This window comes from Oncorhynchus masou, chromosome 5 (assembly GCF_036934945.1).
Source record: "Oncorhynchus masou masou isolate Uvic2021 chromosome 5, UVic_Omas_1.1, whole genome shotgun sequence".
Classification (NCBI taxonomy): Eukaryota; Metazoa; Chordata; class Actinopteri; order Salmoniformes; family Salmonidae; genus Oncorhynchus; species Oncorhynchus masou.
The window spans coordinates 54435394-54442692 of record NC_088216.1 but is presented as its reverse complement, the minus strand read 5'-3'; the positions used below and the strand labels follow the sequence as shown (position 1 = coordinate 54442692).

Sequence of the window (7299 nt, the reverse complement as noted above, 5' to 3'; positions counted from 1 at the left end):
AGAGTGGTATCGGCAAGCTTTTCATGCCATTTTGTTATGTCTGAACATTCCTGTCTGCCAGCCCTGTCTGCCAGCCCGTTTGAAGTTGGGTGCGCTGTTTGAGTGCAGGATCTTGTTCCGCCTCATGAACGTCTGGAATACGTTTGAAATTAATGTCCGTTACGATTTGCTCAGCCAATGCTTTAATTTTCACGATGCCCTGATGAATTTCTTTTAGCACTGCCCTTCTCAGGTTAGTTGGAATTATAACTCTTGTGCCCCAGACCTTTGTTCCACTGACAGCTCATTCCTCTGTATGTAGAATGATTTCAAGTTGTCTTCAACCGGTTCAGGCCAAACTTCATGATGTATTTGTAGCCAGAGCAACACTTTTGAGTTCTTGCTGACCGTGCGTGTTGCTCTGGCTACTTGTGTAGTGTTCAGTGGTGCTTCATGGAAGTGCTCTGTTAGCAGTGTGTGGATGTGAGCTGACTGCCTCGGTTCCGGCGTCACTGGTCTCAGGTAAAGGAAAGCGTGATAAATCAGTGTTGCTCTGGTGTACTGATTTGCAATAACCAATGCGGTAGTCATACGTTGACAAGATGATGGCCCACTGCCGAATGCGTGCAGCGGCCATCATGCTCCACAAACAAGCTAGAGGTTTTTGATCAGTCCATAGGCTGTTTGTGTCTACTCTCCTAACTGCCAAACTTTTCACATTTTACTTTTATTTAACAAGTACACTAACTTCTTAGCTTTGTCCTACACTTAGCTTTGTCCCTGGACGCTTTATCTGGACATGGATATGCAGGACCTTCACCAGACAAAAACGCTAAGTAACACTATGCCTTCTCGTTGTACTCATAACATACAGGAGAACTATTGCCTTATGGTGAGGAAAACGAGTTGCAAGCCCGGCTTCAGATGCAATCGTTAGGCAAAAGCAATTCAAGTATAGGAAAGGATGAAACGGAGTCTGTGCCACCAGTAAGTACAGGTGGCTTCTGGAAAGAAATGCTGTTGGCATGCTCAACTGGTGTCGCTGATAGAGACTTTTAGAGGAGCATGCGTGTACCAATCAGAGGCAAGGGGTGTAAGTAGCTCTGTTTTATACCGACAAAACTGTGGTTACATGTACAAAACAGACAACAAAGGTTAAATCAAACCTCTAAACCTAGTAAATCAACATATCCCTAAGCAACTGGAAAAGCAAACCAATCAGTTTGTAAAACTACACAGCGGCACGAATTACAACAAGTAACAACTTGGAGACACAAACGAGAGTAATGAACAGTTAAATGCTATCCCAGGGAAACGTAGCTAAAATTCTCTCAATGCACACCAAAAACAAATGAACTGCTACAATCTGTGAAAGTAGATGCGCTCAAAAAGAATGTAGCTATCGTGTAAGACATGCACAATCAAGGTGTGCCATCAAGGAGTGCACATGAATGAACAAGACAACAAAAATAGTGATGAACCGGACCAGCAAAAAAAAAGAGATTGAGACATAACAATATGAGAACGTTGTTGTTACCAGAAGACTAGAAAAAAGGAGATCTTTCCGGGTACTTGGTCAAACTGATATCAGAGGAACTTGACGTGGGTACATCACCAGGAGATCCCTGGAACAATGACATAGAATCGGCGTGAAGCAGAAGAACGCTGAACAGCCATGCATGGTAATCTTCAAACTATGGGACTATCAGACCAAAGTCAACATTCTGAAATGTTGGAGATCAAAGGAGATTAAAATCCAAGGACAGACCATTCTATTCGTCCAGGACCTATCTGCTAAGCTGATAAAAAGACACAAGGAATACCTTCCAATCAGACGAAGGGATTAAATATCAGCTCCACTTCCTGGCAGTGCTGTGGGTATGGAATGGAAGGGAATGCAAAGCATGGAATTCACAGGCGCCGATGAAGCCTTAATCAAGCTGCAAGAAACCTTTCCAGTCAAAGGCCTACGGACACTGAGTGTAATGGAGACAATCACGGGCAGAGGAGAGTCCCCTGCACCAAGAAGATGATGAAGTGAGAAAAAGCGATGAACATAGTGAGACCTAAGACCCGTTTATGGTAAATTGAGACATTATTTCCCCCTTCCCCCAGTGCAATCTATACTCTACTTTCCCCAAGTAACTGTTCTTCTCTATGAAGTAACGATAGAAGTAGCCGATGCCAACGGGCTACATGGACACTGAAAAGACAATTCAAAGGGGGAAATATAGCATGTATGTTAACTGTTCTCTCTGTGTGTGTGTGAATGCGTGTGTGAGGGTGGGATGTGTGAGGGAGGGTGAATATGTGTAAGAGAGTGGGAGAGCAGTTGTGTGGCTGCATTGGGCAGGATTCCTCAACTGAAGGCCAGTGGGACAAATCTGGCTAGCAATAATATTATTATTTTTTACAAAATGTAACTAACATTCTCAGACACATGATGCAAATAGCCGCAAATACAATGTCCCAAGAAGGAAGTTACCCCACCTAAATAATGCAAAAGTTACATTTGAACTTAATTCATGAGGAGGGAGAATGCAGGAGACAGTCAACTAATAAAGCTGTCAGAGGACCATTTTGTGGTGATGAAACGTAAAGCTGCAAAAGCTGCGCAATCAATAGGTGAACAGTGCTTGCAACAATCTTAATTTTAATTTTCAAACAACAAAACTTAATAATCTATTTCATCCGAGCCTAGGCTTATATAAAACAGCCTACCTCAGCCGGTTTTTATGTGGCTTAATGGTATATTTCACAAGGGAAGAAAATGTGGCCTAATAGAAGTGTTTTTTAAAGTTATTATTAGGCTTACTTACAAAGGCAACTGGCCAAAAATGGAGCATTCTACATAAAACAATAATTTAAAGAAAAAATGTCAACGTCTGTAAATGTCTGCATCTGTACCGGGAGTCTCGGGATGGCCTGCTCCTGTAACAACAGAACAAACAGAAAATACTGTCAACAGGATACCTAAATAGCCATAGGACAAGCACTCACAATACTGTTAGTATTTATTAAATAAATTCATATAGGCTATTAAGTTACTTAAATGGGAAAAGTTGCATTTCTGCTCAGACACGTTCTGGTGGATGTCAAATGAGATGGATGACTTACGTGAAAGCCAGGTCCTGTCGTAAGTCTTGATTGTGTTAATAGAGGAAATGGTGTACTCGCAGGTGTAAGTCGATCCAAACATTGTTAGTTTCTTTATTGTGCTGTATTCCTCTGCGCATGCCACCCAAAACGCACACAGGGACTCGGCACTCCTGAGCGCATAGCTGATTTGGTTCCATGTCTGGAATTCAATCAGCTCAGTTTGAATTGTGGCCTCATCCAGCAAGGGTATTGTTTTCTTAGCAAGAGAGGAGAATTCTCCACCTGGGCGACTGAGAGGATCACGTAGAAACGCAATGATATCCTTGGGCCTGCTGTAGTCTTCAAATCTGGTGGAGAAGTTGTCCCTTAGCTGATGAAATCTTCTATCACTTCTGGGACAATGTTGCGGCCTGGTCCCTCTGCCTGTCATTTCTTCAGCGTGCTGAAGTGCAGTAGCCTTCCAGATGACAAGTCCAAATCGAAAAACTCAAGCTTCCTAGTAAAGGCCTCCACATTTTCCCACAATGTCACGACTGTTTTCTCGCTTCCTTGTAACTGCAGATTTAACCTGTTTAAGTGACAGAATATGTCAGTCAAAAAAGCAACATTGGAGTGACATTCCTCAATTTCCAGAATGTGAAGGTGATCATGCAGCTCACAGAATCCCTCCACCGCTTTTCCTTCACTCAGCCAGCACACATCTTTGGGAAGCAGATCATCGTGGGTGGCCTCCTCTGATTCTGCCCCTAGAATTTCTAAGCAAACAGCTGGAGTCAGGGCTTTCTCCTATAGAGGAACATATTTATGGAATGGTCTGCCGATCCATGTGAGAGACGCCGACTCGGTCTCAACCTTTAAGTCTTTACTGAAGACTCATCTCTTCAGTAGGTCCTATGATTGAGTGTAGCTTGGCCTAGGGGTGTGAAGATGAACGGCAAGGTGCTGGAGTGACGAACCACCCTTGCTGTTTCTGCCTGGCTGGTTGCCCTCACTCCACTGGGATTCTCTGCCTCTGACCCTATTATGGGCTTGAGTCACTGGCTTGCTCGCACTCTCCCATGTCGTCCCTAGGTGGGGTGAATGATGTTGTGCCAGGCTTTTTTTGCTATACTCAACTTGAGTGGGTTGAGTCACTGATGTGATCTTGCTGTCTGTTTTTGCGCAGTGGGGAAGATCTTCGTGGGCTATACTCAGCCTTGTCTCAATGGGGTAAGTTACTGGACTGTTTATATCCCTTCGGTGTGGGGGCTGTGCTTTGGGAAATTGAGTGGCGTTATATACTGCCTGGTTGGCCCTGTTCAGGGCTAACTTTGGACAGTGTCCCCCGACCCCCAGTATCTATGCTGCAATAGTTTATGTGCCAGGGGCTAGGGTCAGTCTTTCCTATCTGTTGTAATTCTCCTGTCTTATCTGCTGTCCTGTGTGATCTTAGGTATATATTTTGCTCTGCTCTCGCTCTCTCGCTCTCTGGGCAGTGAACATGTTTTTTCCCACAAACTTAATCAGAAAGTTTCAGTATTGATTATTTTAAACCCAAGAACATGTTTTAGAACAGTAATCTTAGTAAGAAATATGCTAACATAATTGCCATTGCAAGCTAGATAGCTAGTTAAAATGGTTACCTAGCAACAAACATTTGTTTTGTAAGAAGATATTTGAGAATTTCGTAATAAAATCATTAAATCTTACGAACTATCTTATGAACTTTTTTTTCTTAAGACGCTTCTTAAGTTTTTGCGTAAGAAGTGTTTTGTGAATCTGGGCCCAGGTCTTTGAACACTACTTTGTTTCATTTTCTGTCTCCCTTTCCTTCAACCCTAGCCACTGAGCCCATCACAATCTTTGCTCTCTCTCTCTCCCACTACTCTCGCTTCTTCCATCTTATCATCTCTCCCTTCTGCTAAATCCTTCTTCCTCCTCTCCTGATTTTGCGTCTTCAACCCTACTCTCCTCCCTTTCCGCAACCTATGACTCGCACAGTCCCCTTTCCACCCGGCCGGTTTGGCCCTCCCCTCCTTCTCCGTGGCTGAGTGACTCATTGCGAGCTTTCAGAACAGGATTACGGGCAGCTGAGCGAAAATGGAGGAAAACTAAACTTCCGCAGGACATATCATCCTTTCACTCCCTCCTCTCTACCTCCTCTTCATCTGCCAAAGCCACTTTATATCACTCTAAATTTCAAGCTTCTGCCTCTAACCCTAGAAAACTATTTTTTACCATCTCCTCTCTCCTTAATCCTACCAACCCCCCCTCGCCCTCCTCCCTCTCTGAGGATGACTTTTTCAACCACTTTGAAAATAAGGTTGACGACATCCACTCCTCATTCACTCAGCCTATTGAGTCCACTGGTCCCACTCACACAGACCTACCCTACAGAACTTGACCTCTTCTCCAGATTAAATCCTGTGACTAGTGAGGTCTAGCCGCCCAATAACCTGCAATCTCAACCCCATCCTCTCTTGCCTTTGCTACACCATCTCTGCAGACCTTCTCCCATTCCTCACTTCCCTCATCAACTCATCCCTGACCACTGGCTGCAAAATGGCCCAAGTCACTCCCCTCCTCAAGAAACCAACACTCAACTCATCTGACATCAAAAACTATAAACCTGTATTCCTTCTTTCTTTCCTTTCCAAAACACTTGAGCCTGCTGTCTCTGATCAAGTCTCTCGTTATCTGCCTCAGAACAGTCTTCTTGACCCTAACCGAGGCTGCTATTCTCTGTGTTCTGGAGGCTATCCACACTGCCAATGCTGACTCTCTCTCTCTTCTGTTCTCATCTTCCTAGATCTATCCACTGCCTTCGACGCATGAACCATCAAATCCTCCTCTCTACCCTATCAGGGCTGGGCGTGTCAAGCGCTGCACACTCTTGGATTGCATCCTACCTGGCAGGCCGCTCCTACCAGGTGATGTGGAGAGGATCTATGTCTGCACCACATACTCTACTGGTTCGGTTCTTGGCCCTCTCCTCTTCCCTCTACACCAAGTCACTTGGCTCTGTCATATTCTCTCATTGCTATGTGGATGACACTCAACAACTTTTCTCCTTCCCCCCTTCTGACACCCAGGTGGCGACGTGCATCTCTACAGGCCTGCCTGATATCTCAGCTTGGATGTCGGCCCACCACCTCTAGCTCAATCTCGACAAGACTGAGCTACCCTTCCTCCCGGGGAAGGCCTGCCTACTCAAAGACCTCTCCATCTTCACCGTGTCGCCCTCCCAGAGTGTGAAGAACCTTGGTGTGACTCTGGACAACACCCTGTTGTTCTCTGCAAACATCAAAGCAGTGACTCCTGCAGGTTTATGCTCTAGAGTACAACACTACCTCCCACAGAAAGTAGAGCAGGTCCTAATCCAGGCATTTCTCATTTCCGTCTGGACAATTGCAACTTGCTGTTGGCTGAGCTCCCCACTTCTGTCTTCAAACCCCTGCGACCTATCCACAAGACTGCATCTTGTCTGGTTTCAGGCATTTGCAGTAGCTTTTGAAAGTTCCTCAGGTGCTCCTTTTCGTTCTGGCCTGTGATTAACAGATCATCCAAGTAAGCAACTAGATTAAGACCTTTCATCAGATTTTCCTCAGGTTTGATTAGGATAGTTGCTTTAATGTCTATCTCGTTCTTGAAAACTTCAGCATGCATCACCAACACTTCCTGAATAGATTTAGCATTTTCAAGCATTTATTTAAGTTGTACTCACATGCTTAATTTGTTTCCAGTTCAGCTTTTGTAACCAGTTCCTTCCACATAAAGCTGGTCCAGAACATTTAACAACTATGAGTGGTAGATCCTCACTTTGATCCTCATAGCTCAGTTTTACAGTAAACTGTCCCATTACAGCAATGTTCTGTCCTGTATAAGTCTTTAGGTTGATGGCTGCATCCTCTAGTGGCAGATGTGGAAATACACTCATACAGTTCATGTGAAATTATGCTGACTGTAGTGATGCACGGGTTGACCTATGTGGTTATGACAATGACGGGCGGGTAGGTGGTGGGCGGATTGAATAAAGAGAAAAGAATACCTTTAAAAAATCCATAAATGTATAATTATTGTGTAATTTATATCTATAGGCTTCATTTATTCTAAAATAATGAACTTATTATTAGCATTAGTGCATAATAAGCCTAAGCATTAGGGCCTAACTGTACGTGCAGCAAATGGCCTACACGCCAATCGCCAAATACTTGTCACGCCCTGACCTTAGAGAGCCTTTTT

The 7299-nt window shown here is 44.2% G+C and overlaps 1 long non-coding RNA gene across 1 annotated transcript; it reads left to right on the top strand.

Annotated features, from left to right (window-relative positions):
• The first annotated feature begins 4147 nt into the window (after positions 1-4147).
• Positions 4148-7087, top strand: LOC135527304 (uncharacterized). The gene is made up of 3 exons (XR_010453426.1): positions 4148-4287; positions 5867-5987; positions 6150-7087. It is a non-coding gene; the product is annotated as an uncharacterized LOC135527304 (long non-coding RNA).
• The last annotated feature ends 212 nt before the right edge of the window (positions 7088-7299 follow it).